The following is a 15,009-nucleotide window of genomic DNA, read 5'->3' as shown; positions in this document are numbered from 1 at the left end:
CCTCTTCATAAATTGAATCTTTTCCTGCACTAGATCCACAAAATACACAAATATTTTTGATTTTACTTACCGTGGACGTCGACATGTTGAGAAATATGTTTTCTGCAATTGTTAAATCACAGCATATGAATTTATAAGTGTAACATGCCAAAAGTCAATATTTGAACAGGAAATTATTATTATTAAAAGAAAATAAAAATGACATAAATTAAAACACATATATACAGCGTAGTTGTGATTGTGGCTCACATCTTCCTCTGATTTAACGTTTAGTAACGGCTTCAACGCCTTCTATTAGTCGAGGATATGCTTCCCATCCATTTTTCTTATAAATTGACAAACAGGGTCTTTTAACGTCAGATTCCCGAGACGAAATTGTATATATATATTTACTTTTCTAAACAGATATGCGTTACTACAGTAGGATCTTCATAAGGCTGATTCCACCGTCCATATTGATATTCCTCATGTTGAAAATGCCACCATAGTTTAAGAAGTTCATTTTGCACGTACCCACTAGAATGCGTATCAAGAACCTCTAGAAAATTATCCAAAGGCTCTTTACTCAGACCATCTTAATGAATAAAATTTTATCTTCTCTATTCATTGATGTCATTCCAACATTTTTGCATTTCCCTTTACAAGTCCACCTTGCACATTTATGACATCCACTTATATGTTTACCTCTTCGTTTCTTGGCATATGTGCTTTTACCAAATCCTGGCATATGTCTTATTATTATATCACTTGCTTCCCCAACCAATAGGACTTTTGCTTCAATTATCAACCGGATATCATTCGGTATGCCATATGACATCATCAACCTTAGTCGTTCACATCTAACTTTATAAATTTTTTTCAACGCATTATCAGGTAAACAAGCAAAATATTTACGAAGATTCACAATACAAGCATCCATATTATTATTATTATTATTATTATTATTATTATTATTATTATTATTATTATTATTATTATTATTATTATTATTATTATTATTATTATTATTATTATTATTTCAATTATTTTGGGAAAACTTAAAAAACGACTTAGATAGTCACGGAGTACCGTTATCCGCCACTTAACAGGGAAATGAACTAGAATCTGCAAAAACAAAATGAAAATATCAAACAACTATTGTGGATCATATAAAGGCATAAAATCATCATTAAGAATTTCATTTTCTATAAAAGGCTTAAGTCTTTGCCCATTAACTTTAAACACGTCATTATTTTTAGGATTTTCAATATCAACAGCACCATGAGGATAAACAAATTTAACTATAAATGGTCCTGACCATCTCGATCTTAGTTTTCCTGGAAATAAATGCAAACGAGAATTATAAAGTAAAACTTTTTGTCCAATTTCAAATGACTTTCTCATAATATTTTTATCATGAAAGGCTTTAGTTTTATCTTTATAAATCTTTGAATTTTCATATGCATCATTTCTTAATTCTTCAAGTTCATTTAATTGCAATTTTCTTAATTTAGATGCATCATCTAAATTAATATTAAATGCTTTAATTGCCCAATAAGCTTTATGTTCAAGTTCAACCGGTAAATGACAATGCTTACCAAAAACTAACCTATATGGTGACATCCCTAATGATGTCTTAAATGCAGTTCTATATGCCCATAATGCATCAGTTAATCTTAAAGACCAATCTTTTCGATTTGGATTAACTGTTTTTTCTAAAATTTGTTTTATTTCTCTATTTGCAAGTTCAACTTGACCATTACTTTGAGGATGATATGGGGTAGAAACTTTATGTGTAATGCCATATTTTCTTAACAAAGAAGAAAATGATTTATTTATAAAATGACTTCCCCCATCACTAATTATTGCTCTAGGTATTCCAAATCGACTAAAAATATTTTCTTTTAAAAATTTTATAACAACTTTATGATCATTAGTTCTACATGCAATTGCTTCAATCCATTTTGAAACATAATCAACAGCGACTAAAATGTACGTATATCCAAAAGATAATGGAAATGGACCCATAAAATCTATCCCCCAACTATCGAATATTTCAATAATTATGATTGGATTTAAAGGCATCATGTTTCGTTTTGAAATTGATCCCATCTTCTGACAGTTTTCACAAGATTTGCAAAATAAATGCGTATCTTTGAATAAAGAGGGCCAATAAAATCCACATTGTAAGATTTTTGCAGCTGTTTTATTGGATGAAAAATGACCTCCACATGCTTCAGAATGACAAAATTTAATAACATTACTTACTTCATTGTCGGGTATGCATCGTCGAAAAATTTGGTCAGGACAATACTTAAACAAGTAAGGATCATCCCAATAAAATTTTTTAACTTCTATCAAGAATTTATTCTTATCCTGTGAATTCCAATGAGAAGGCATTTTATTTGTCACAATAAAATTTACAATGTTAGCAAACCAGGGCATAATAGTAGCATAAAACAACTGATCATCTGGAAAATTTTCATTTATTGGTATTTCATTATGAGATGATTCAGTCATTATTCTAGATAAATGATCGGCTACGACATTTTCTTTTCCTTTTTTATCTTTAATTATAATATCAAATTCTTGTAACAATAAAATCCACCGTATTAATCTTGGCTTAGCATCTTGTTTATTTGATAAATATTTTACGGCAGAATGATCAGTGTACACAATAGTAGTAGAACCAATTAAATAAGATCGAAACTTATCTAATGCAAATACTACTGAAAGTAATTCTTTTTCAGTAGTTGAATAATTTATTTGGGCACTATTTAAGGTTCTACTAGCATAATAGATTGCATACGGTTTTCCTTCTTTTCTCTGTCCTAACACAGCTCCTATAGCATAATCACTTGCATCACACATTAATTCAAATGGTAAAGACCAATCTGGAGGTTGTAAAATAGGTGATGTAATTAAAAGATTAATTATTTTTTTAAAAGCATTTTCACATTTCTGAGTCCATTCAAATTGTGTATCTTTTGTTAAAAGATTCGAAATTGGTTTAGATATTATGCTGAAATTTTTTATAAACCTTCTATAAAAACCTGCATGACCCAAGAATGATCGAACTTCTTTGACCGTTTTTGGTGATGTTAAATTAGCAATAACATCAACTTTGGCTTTATCAACTTCAATTCCTTTTTCAGATATCACATGACCTAACACAATCCCAGATTTAACCATATAATGACATTTTTCCCAATTTAAAACAAGATTTTTTTCTTCACATCGTTTTAATACTTCTTCTAGGTTTTTAAGACAATTTTCAAATGAGTTTCCAAAAACAGTTATATCATCCATAAAAACTTCTACAAATTCTTCAATCATATCACTGAAAATACTTAACATGCATCTTTGAAAAGTAGCCGGAGCATTACATAAACCAAATGGCATTCTTTTAAATGCAAAAGTTCCGAAAGGACAAGTGAAAGTAGTTTTTTCTTGATCTTCTAATGATATAGGTATTTGATAATACCCCGAATACCCATCAAGAAAACAGTAATAAGAATTTCCTGCTACTTTTTCTAGAATTTGATCTAAAAATGGTAGTGGGAAATGATCTTTTCTAGTTGCATCATTTAATTTTCTATAATCAATACACATACGCCAACTAGATGGAATCCTAGCTTGTAATAACTCTCCCTTTTCATTTTTTATAACAGTGATGCCTGACTTTTTAGGTACTACTTGTGTTGGACTTACCCATTTACTATCTGAGATTGGATAGATAATTCCAGCGTCTAATAGTTTTAATACTTCATTCTTAACAACTTCTTTCATATGTGGATTTAACCTTCTTTGTGGTTGTTGATATGTTTTAGCATTTTCTTCCAAATGAATTTTATGTGTGCAAATTAAAGGATTTATACCTTTTATATCTTTCAAAGTCCATCCAATTGCATTTTTATATTTCTTAAGTAATTTAATTAAATCTTCTTCTTGATTTGGTAGAAGAGTGGAAGAAATTACAACAGGAAATGTTTTATTTTCACCAAGAAATACATATTTCAATTCGAATGGTAAAACTTTTAATTCAAGTTTTGTATTATCATCTTTTTTAAAATTATTTTCAGACTCAAAACTTTCTATTGAAAAAACTTCAGATTGTTGATTTAAGTTTTCTTCTTGTATATTTTCTTCCATAATTGTTTCAATTTCATTATCATATTCATTTTCATTAATACTTGGTTGTTTACATAAATTGAACACATTAAGTTCTAGAGTCATATTTCCAAAAGACAATTTCATTATTCCATTTCGACAATTAATTAAAGCATTTGAAGTTGCTAGAAATGGTCGTCCCAATATTACTGGAATTTCATTATGTACTTCTATTGGTTGTGTATCCAAAACAATAAAATCTACAGGATATATGAATTTATCAACTTGAACCAACACATCTTCTACAATACCTCTAGGTATTTTGATTGACCTATCCGCCAGTAAGAGAGTAACAGAAGTGGGTTTTAATTCTCCTAAATTAAGTTTTTCATAAACTGAATAAGGAAGTAAATTCACACTTGCTCCCAAATCTAACAAAGCTTTTTTAATTTTATTTTCTCCAATAATACATGAAATTGTTGGACAACCAGGATCTTTATATTTTAAACTAGAATTATTTTGAAGAATAGAACTTACTTGTTCAGCCAAGAATGCTTTCTTCTTCACATGCAATTTTCTCTTCACAGTACATAAGTCTTTTAAAAATTTTGCATATGAAGGTACTTGTTTAATAGCATCTAATAATGGAATATTTATCTTTACTTGTTTAAAAACTTCATAGATATCAGAATCATTTTTTTGTTTTTTATGATTTGTTAATGCATGAGGAAATGGTGGAGGTTTATTTGATTCATTTACTATTTCAGATGATTTATCATTCAACATATTATTTTTAGAATTTAAGGTATCATCATTCTCAAAAGTATCAGGATTATCATCCTTACTCTTTGATTTTAAATGATCCTTGTTTTCATTACTATATGGATCATTAACTATTTTACCACTTCTAAGGGTAATAACAGATTTTATTTGATCAATTTTTTCATTTTTTAATTCTTGATTTTGATTTTTAGGATTAGGTTGAGGTTGAGATGGAAATTTTCCTTTTTCATGAATATTAAGTGCAGATGCAAATTTTGCAAGAGTTTCTTTCAAATCAGTCATAGATTGACTGTTTTGAATATTGATAGATTCTTGCTTTTGGATAAATGCATGAATTACATCTTCAAAGTTTTTTCTTGGAGGTGTAACATAAGGAATATAACCTTGATGATTTTGGTTATTTTGAAAATATTGTTGTGAGGGTTGTGCATTATTATCATTCCTCCAACTAAAATTAGGATGATTTTTCCATCCAGGATTATATGATGTTGAAAAAGGATCTAGTATTGGTTTTTTATAATTGTTAACATAATTTGCTTGTTCATGGAGACATTCTTTAAATGAAGGTAATGTTGGACAATCTTTTGTAGCATGATCATGTGTATCACATATATGACAAACAATTTCTTGAATACTTTTTAATTGACCACTCTTTTTCATTTCTAATGACTCAATTTTTCTTGCTAAAGATGCAAGTTTAGCTTGAATATCTATATCATCTTTAAGATTATAGATACCACCCCCATTTGTTGAATTATTGATTTTAGTTGTTGGTGGTTCTATTGTGCCTATATTATCCCAATTTTGAGCATTTTCTGCTAATGAATCCAAATACTCCATAGCTTCATTTGGGTTTTTATCTTCAAAAGTTCCATTACACATGAATTCTATCATTTGCCTATCTTTAGGTATTAGACCTTCATAAAAGTGAGAAACTATTCTCCATGTTTCAAAACCATGATGTGGGCATGTATTAAGTAATTCTTTATATCTATCCCAACATTGATAAAATGTTTCTCCTTGTTTTTGAGAAAAAGTAGTAATTTGTCTTTTAAAAGAGTTTGTTCTATGGGAAGGAAAAAACTTTTTGAGAAATTGTTGTTGCATTTCTTCCCATGATCTTATTGAACTTGATCTCAAATTTTGTAGCCATGTTTTAGCTTTATCTTTTAAAGAAAAAGGGAAAAGCTTTAATCGAACTATATCCATGCTACAATTTTGATCATTATAAGTGTTACAAACTTCCTCAAATTCTCTTAGATGTAAATATGGATTTTCAGAATCTAAGCCATGAAAATTTGGTAAAAGTTGAATAATTTGAGGTTTAAAGTTGAAATTAGATGCATCAGGAGGAAAAACTAAACAAGATGGGGCACTAGTTCTAATAGGGTTCATATGGTGCCTAAGTGTTCTTAATTGATCATGTTCTTGATTATTATTATTATTGTTGTTATTATTGTTATCATTATCTTGATTATTTGAATTATCATCCATGTTTAAATTATTTTCAGATACTCGAATAAGTCTACCACTTTTTTTTCGACTCCAAATACTCATACAAAAAAAAAACACAATACTTATAAATAAAACATAATTAACAAATATAAACTTAATTTATACCTCCCCGGCAACGGCGCCAAAAACTTGCTACTACTTAAATTATAATTCACCCAAGTGTAGGTTGTCTGCAAGTAATATATTTCGTAAGTACGAGATCGATCCACAGAGAGGTTATTTTAAGTTTAAATTTATTAATTTATAGATTACCAAATGCAAGAACGAAGTTTACAAATTATAAATTTTGTCAAGGCTCGAGGATTTATTCTTGGTTTATGCAATATTGTTTAACTAAAAGTAAAACAAAGGAAACCACCATAAATAATGGTTCCAAGAAAATAAAAATATTTAAACACACACCTAATATAATATAGTTCCCACTATAGAAAATACCGAATTCACCGATATTTTATATATGGTACCTATGATTATATATATAACTATATAAATATATAACTGCATAAAATAAATGTTAAATTAAATCATTATATTTCATTTAGAACAACCGGCAGAGCCACGCTATTGCCTAAATGAAATATATGATTTAATAAGTTAGTTGCGGGAAAGTAAAAGTTAGTTGCGATAAAGTAAATGTTAGATGCGGAAAGTAAAAGTTAGTTGCGATAAAGTAAATGTTAGATGCGGAAAGTAAAAGTTAGTTGCGATAAAGTAAATGTTAGATTGTTAGATATCATAATATTTCATTTAGAACAACCGGCAGAGCCACGCTATCGTCTAAATGAAATATATGATATAATTATATAAATATATATATATATATATATGTATATTAATGTATGTATAATATAACAATAATAATTGATGAAATATTTATTGTATCAAAATTAAACAACAAATCAAGATAACCACTTCAATGGTATCAAGCATTTGATGTAAATTGATAACAACAAATAATTCATTTTTATACCTACAATAAAAAGAAATTAGCAAAATGAAAAGAAATAAAGAAAGAATATACAAAATATAAACAATCTTACTTCACCAAGAATTCATCCTCTTCACCTTGACATAATAGATTTAGCTTTCCATGAACTTACTTTTGATCAACACTAAAAACATCACTCATAATTTGGAAAATGAAAAATATATTGGAACTTAGAACTTTTATACACACTCACACTATATTTTACAATGAGATAGAATGATTCTCAAGCTAGCACAAGGCCTCTATTTATAGGCCAAATGAGAGAAAGGGTCAAAAATTCTATTAATGCAATGTAGTTGTAATAGTAGTCTTTGTCTCCTCCAACTTCAATTCCATGCCCCTTCTTTCAATGCTTTGTTCCACGACTTTAATCACCGAATTTGACTCAGCTCAAAACAGCAAACATGTGGGGAATTGTCTGTAGATGAATTTGGCCACTTGGTTCACCTCATTTGGTTAAATATTGAAATAGTTATGATTTTTTTACTATATGCTGGTCATGGTGAAAGTAAATTTGTCCTCCTTTTGATATTTTCACAATTTGATCATCTTAACCAACTTTTTAGGCAATCATGTCTTCTGCAAAGTTGTAGATAATTTCTCAAGGATTCCAAAAATATTTGAATCACCTCCATTTGAATTCTTTAGCTTGAGTTATCATTATTTTACCAACACGTAGAAAACCTGAAAATAAAACATATTTAGTAAGACATTTAAATATAAACACACAATACTAAAATAACATAATTTTATAATTTTAGTGAAACTTAAATTTTAAAATATAGGTTTTAACATATGATAAATTATTAATTTTAAGTTTCATCATTTATCAAAATAGCTCCTCTTAAGGGAGTTATGCGATTTGGAAAGAAAGGTAAGTTAAGTCCTCGATACATTGGACCGTTCGAGATTCTTGATAAGATTGGAGACCGAGCCTATTGTCTTGCATTGCCACCGGACTTGGATCGAGTTCATAACGTATTTCATGTTTCAATGCTACGTAAGTACCTTTTTAATCCATCTCATGTTCTTCGGTACGAATCAGTGGATCTTTTGCCTAACCTAAGCTACGAGGAAATGCCAGTTCAAATTCTTGATCGCAAAGTTAAAGTGTTGAGGAACAAAGAAATTGGCCTTGTCAAAGTTCTTTGGAGGAATCATGTTATTGAAGAGGCCACATGGGAACCGGAAGAGGATATGAAACATCGTTATCCGAATTTATTTGACGGTAAGAAAATTTCGGGGACGAAATTTTTATAAGGAGGGGAGATTGTAATGTCTCAACCTTTTAGCATTAGTTCATGATAATATTTTTGGTTGGGTGTTTAGGAAATATGGTTATTGGATATTTATGGTAATGGATATTTCATATAGTTTGATGGTTGAGATTATGTGTAATGGTTATGTTTATTGGAATGGTTAATATATGGTCATTGTTTATGGTTATTGTTTTGGTATTATGTTCATAGTTGGTGATGATTATGGAAATGAATGGATAGAATAAAAAGTTGATTTTGAGCCAAATAGGAAATGGAAGTGCAGAAACGGTATGAACAACTTGGCAGTAGTTGTGGTTTTTAGCATAATGTTTTGTAAATTGATCCAATTGATGTGAGGCCACTTCCATTAGAACGATAAGATATAAGGCTATAACTTTCATGTTTTGAGTTTTGTTTAAATCATTAGGAAAGACGAGCCAAAAGTGGCCCGAAGTGTGTCGTGTGTTTCGTTGTTCCTACACTGACACATGTTGGGAGAATGACCATAATTTTTTACTCAGACCTTCAAATGACATGAGGCCAATTGAAGATGCAAGAAAACACATAGGGATACAACTTTTATGTTCACCACTTTCGCAAATTCGGAAGCCAAAAATGAGTTTTTTGGTAGAATGTGGCGCGCATATGCTCCAGAACTCGCGCATATGCGCCGGGTGCTGAAGTTTAATGGTTGGGCAGAAGGGGCCGCGCATATGCGCCCGGAAAGTCGCGCATATGCTCCCGGCAGCCTGTATAAAAAATAAAACACGTTTTTTATGGATTGTAAGTTTTTTATACCTATTTCTAGATACTTCCTCACAATTCTCATTTCTCTCCTTTCCTTTGATCATTCCCAACCTTTTTCTCTCAAAGTTTTCTTTCCTTCATTTCTCTACTCCAAGTGCTAGGATTTTAGTAGATTTCTTAGTGGTTTCTACCTAATTCTCCAAGATTCAAGGTAAGAACTTTTATATTCTTGGAATTGGAAGGGTTTGAAGTGATGAAGTGTTAAGTTGAATTCTTGAATTCTTGGATTTATGGTGATGATTTATGGTTATTATTATGTTTATTGTTGTAGGATTCATTCAAGATCACTTTAGCCATCATTTACTTGTTGGGTTGTAAGTAGAAGCTTCATTTCAAGTGCTCACATGATTTTATATGTATCAAGCCATGTTATTGCTAATTAGCTCCTTTCATTGGTATATAGTTGATCTATATATTGTTATATGTTCATTGTTCAAGCATTTCCATTGAATTCATTGATCAAGGAGCTAATACACCATTGTGCCTACCAAATGTTTGTTTAAATGCCTCAATGAGATTTCCTATGATTAAAGCCAAGGAATGATAGTAATTCATGCATGTCATTGGCCAATTTCATGATTATGAGTATCTCTCACCTTTGATATATTTATATATCAAAGAGATACTATCCACAGGTCACAGGTCACAGAACTATCATTTCCTTTCCTTTAATTCATGCCATGAAATACCATCTATATTGATTTGTTATCTATTGTTCATTGAAGATGGTATTATTCATTGTTTATTGCTATTGATTTATTGTCCATTGCCACTGATTCATTGTTCATTGCCATTGCTATAGCCATGTTTCAAGCCAATCCTATGTATATGTATTTGTTATGTACAACTTTTTGCTTACTGAGTTTTATCTCATTCCAGTTAATATCGTGTGATGCAGGTGATAAAAAGGATTGAAGCGGATTGTCTGAGGCCGGAGAAGTCATATAAAAGGCAATGGGAAATATTTTATTTGGTCATGTCACTTTTGTTTTGGGTTTAGTGAACATGTGAAGTTTTAAAATATCATGTATTTTGCTAAATGAATTATGGGGAAAAATTTATGTTGGCTTTTGGCTATGTATTGAAGGATATGATTGTGAATGGTTATGTATATTAGTTTTGGACATGTTTATGAGGTACATGGTATATTGTTCTTTCCCTTTCAAATGTTAATGCTTCCGCGTATGTTTTTCCTTTTAAATTTAAATGTAATGATAGGGGGTTGTTTCAAAATGCAACCATTGGAATAACAATAAAATCAGCATATAACAATCTCGTACCCATCTGTACCGGACATGCCTTACGGATACTCGTAGGACAAATCTCATCACCAGAGGGCAACATAATATTGAAATGTAAAGACATAACAGTAGGTTCACGAGATAAAGAATGCATAAATACTTCAGATATAAAAGAATGAGTTGCTCCAGTGTCAATCAAGGTAAGGGCTTCCTTCCCAGATATGAGAATATTACTTGATATGACTGAATAATCAAGATTGGCACCCTCTTTTGTCATTGTGAAAATCCTTCCTTGAACCTTTCTGAAACAACCCCCTCTCATGACATTTAATTTAAAAGGAAAAACATACGGGGAATCATTTAAAATTAAACGGGAAAGAACATTAAATCATTTACATCATAAGAATTTTCAAAATTCGCCTACATAAAAATTCACTTTTAAATCCTTTAAAAGAAAACCAAAAGTACACATCATTCTCCCCATAATTTCCAATCTAAAAGTTTCATAACAAAAGTTCAAAAGTTTCCCTTCCATAGCTATATGACTTCTTCCTCCTCGGACAATCTGCTTCAATCCTTTTTATCACCTGGATCACTTGACATTAACTGGAATGAGATAAAACTCAGTAAGCAGAAAGTTGTACATAACAAATACATATACATAGGCTTGGTGTAGAACCCGTAAATCGGACTACGTATAAGCGATGCATAATTTCTAGTATTTAAATTAAAAATGATTTCTTTTATATTTAAGGCATTTAAAAATTAGTTCAGTCATGATTATTTATTTTAAATCGCATGAGTTTAGTTTTTATCTTTTCAGTTAGCGAGGCCGGACTGAAGTTGGAGTAATGAGATAAATTTTAATAATGAAAAAATATTTCTAGACTTAATTTGAGATAAAGAATAAGTTATTTTAATGAAAAAGGAATTTTAAGGAATTATTTAATTAATTGGAGATAAGTAGTAAATAAATTCCTTTTTGTCCAAGAATTTAATTAAAAGCCTAAATTAAAATATGTGACCAATTGAGATAAGATAATCTAGGCTTATTTTATTTATGAAATTTTAATTTAACATGTTGGTAATTTAATTTAAAGATTTGGCCATGCATGCAAGATAATGCCTATCCTAAACTAATTTATTAATTCACTAAAATACATAATTAGTGTTTAAAACTTTAAGGAGATAAAATTCAATAATTAAACAATTTTTCCCTCCATTTATTTTGTATAATTTCGGCCACCTTAATGATTTGGATTAAATAAGTTGGCAACTCACCATTTTTGAATCCCTTCCATATCCATTCTTGGTAGATAATTCCTTCATTTTTAATCAACAATAATTAATGATTTAAGAAATATCCCACCCCATTTTATTAAGCATAATTTCGGCTACCTTGATAAAAGATTTAAAAATATTTGGCAACTCTCCATCCTTAATTCATTTTCTTATCTTTTCTTGGGAGATAATTCCCTCACCATTTAATCTCCATTAATTATTAATTAAGCAATTTTTCTACCTTTAATTGGACGTGAGAAAATCTGTAATGCCCGGTTACTCGTACAAATGATAATAATACGTTTATGTCGTTTATTATGTAGTTATTTGCCTCATTATGTTTTACATGTTGATTGAAGTATCGATATTGAGATTGAACATGATTTTTATGTTGTCCATGGTGTATTGAAAATGAATATGTGTTAAAATAGTGATAGTAAGATGTGTAGGTAGAAGTAGGGTAAGGAAGTTGATAGGAAATGAGATGAAATTGTGGTAGTTTTTACTAGTTTTAGCATAATGATTTGAATATTGATCCAAATTTAGTGAGGCTATAACCATTACAAACCTAAGATATAACGCAACAACTTTCATGTTTTGGGTTTTGTCCAAATCATTGTGGAAGACAAGCCAAAAGTGCCCCGAAGTGTGTCGTGTATACCGTCATTCTGTCACTAACACATTTTAGGAGAATAAGCATAACTTTTTACTCAAACCTCCAAATTACCTGAAACAAATTGGAGATTCAAGCCAAGACACAGGGCTACAACTTACATGTTTACTACTTTTTCAGATTATGAATGGAAGAGCCATTTATGGAGCGATCTTTGATGACGTAGTGCGCAGAGGCAGAACAGGTGGCGCTCGAGCGGTAGAAAATGACCGCCCGAGCACCGTCTTATATATAAGAAGATAAGTTTCGACTTTTCTAAGCACTTCCATCATTTTTTCAACCCTTTTCACAGCAAAGCTCGAGAGGAAACCAAGAATTTTTCTTCCAAAAGCCCCTTTCTTCATTTCTCTCATCATTTTGAGGTTAGAACTTAGTTCTTCATCCCAAAAACTTCCTAAGGGTGTAAGTTGGCATGTTCTTGAAGTAATACATGAGTAATATTATGATTTCAAATACTTCTCATTGATTATTGATATATGTACATTGTTAGTATGTTTATTGATAAAAACATAGCACCATATTCCATTGTTATGTATTAAATATGAAAGAAAATCATGAATATTGAAGATGGGTGCTATGTCATGAACATGAACATGAAAAGAAAAGGACTGATTTTAGATAATATAGAGCTTGTTGACATCATGGGTGGTTTTAAGTCCACCAAAGCTATTGGCCAATATATGTTCATGGGGCGTGAGGTTGCCAAAGGTTTCTCCCTGACGTCCAACACAGTAGTAGCTATATAATAAAGCAAGCACGGTAGTACAGATCAACTAATGAGGCTCAAATACAAAAATGAACATGAATATATGCTATGATATGACATGGTTTAAAGATTCATTGTTGTCACGACTTGATACGTATATTCCTTCGATGCATATCGATACATACAACTGCCAACTTATTGAGTTTTATAAACTCACATAGCTCATGTATTACAGGTTCAGGTAATGAGGATATATAGGATGCCGGTTCGCCAATGGATGCTTGTGACGTGCCTTACCTCGACAAGAACCGGGACTTCTTATTGTATAGCTTCCGCATATGTATTGTACGAAAATATGTCAGGGTTTGAAACAAGTTTTACAATGTTTATGTCTAAGTGTATGATGATACAGAATATGTTTGTTTGTAAGAATACGATTCTATATATGTGTTGATGTTGATACTTGAGTTGAGTTTTTGGTTTTTACAAGAATGTAGGGACATCATGCCAAAATTTTTATAAACCGTCAAAGTGATGCCCCTTGTTTGATTTGCTTCATACTCTAGTTATATCAGTCAAACCCTATTTTGATTATGGTAATTATGCTAAGTATAGAGGAAGGGTGTGACAATTTAGTTGGTATCAGAGCCCACGGTTCTTCGACAGTGAAGACACTACACTTCATCCATACATGGGGAACTCGGCAAGTAAGTATCTTTGTATCCCATAGTTTATACTAAGTTATGTGTCTATGTGATCTATATGTAGGTTAAGATAAGCGACGATGCCACCTAAACGTAAGGTACATGAAGGAGAGTGATCTAAGGGCAAAGCCCCAGCGGTCAAAGGTGAGGGCAGTGCACCATGACCTATAGATGATTTTGCTCAGCTGCTCCAACAACAAGCGAAAGTCCATGGGGAGCAGATACATCAATTACTGGAGATGCAACGGACTACACATGAGCAGGCACAAGCACAAGCCATTCTACCTAGACAAGGGCCTGTTCAAATAGATGTGTATGATCGTTTTTGACGTCTGAATTCTCCTGAATTCATGGGAAGCACTGATCCGGCAGTAGCAGAGGAATGTATTAAATCATTGGAGTCCATCTTCTCCTACTTTCATATGGATGATGCTGACAAAGTAACTTGTGCCATCTTTTTGTTAACAAAACATGCACGGATATGGAGGGAGAGTGCAAGGGTGGCATTACCTGCGATACCATTGACATGGGAAACTTTCAAAACTATGTTTTACAACAAGTATTTCAGTAAAGATGTACGAGCCAAGAAAGCCAGCGATTTCCTTAACCTGAAGCAAGGAACCATGTCAATGGCTGAATACATACAACAATTCGAGGCTGGAGTCCAATATGTACCATATGTTGCACAGGATGACACAAGTAAGGGCGAACACTTAATGCGGGGACTTCGCTCTGAAATTAAACGAGATGTACGAATGTCGAAAGTCGTTACATACGGGGAGATAGTGGAAAGAGCACTTATGGCAGAATAGGATGAACATCATATTGACCGAGACAGACAACAACAAAGGCAGTAGTACTTTCAGAAGAGCCAAGGAACAGGACAAGGCAAAAAGACTGATAGTAGGGGTACTCGACCAGAGGAACCCCGTGGCAAGGGTCCCCCTCCACGTAAAGAACAAG

The 15,009-nt window shown here is 31.4% G+C and overlaps 1 non-coding gene across 1 annotated transcript; it reads left to right on the top strand.

The window, feature by feature from the left end:
- Positions 1 to 5,824: 5,824 nt before the first annotated feature.
- LOC140981896 (small nucleolar RNA R71) lies at positions 5,825 to 5,935 on the top strand. Its single transcript, XR_012176171.1, has one exon. It is a non-coding gene; the product is annotated as a small nucleolar RNA R71 (small nucleolar RNA).
- Positions 5,936 to 15,009: the final 9,074 nt, after the last annotated feature.

The sequence above is a fragment of the Primulina huaijiensis genome, chromosome 7 (assembly GCF_012295235.1).
Source record: "Primulina huaijiensis isolate GDHJ02 chromosome 7, ASM1229523v2, whole genome shotgun sequence".
NCBI classification, from domain to species: Eukaryota; Viridiplantae; Streptophyta; class Magnoliopsida; order Lamiales; family Gesneriaceae; genus Primulina; species Primulina huaijiensis.
This window is presented reverse-complemented; position numbering and strand designations above follow the sequence as displayed.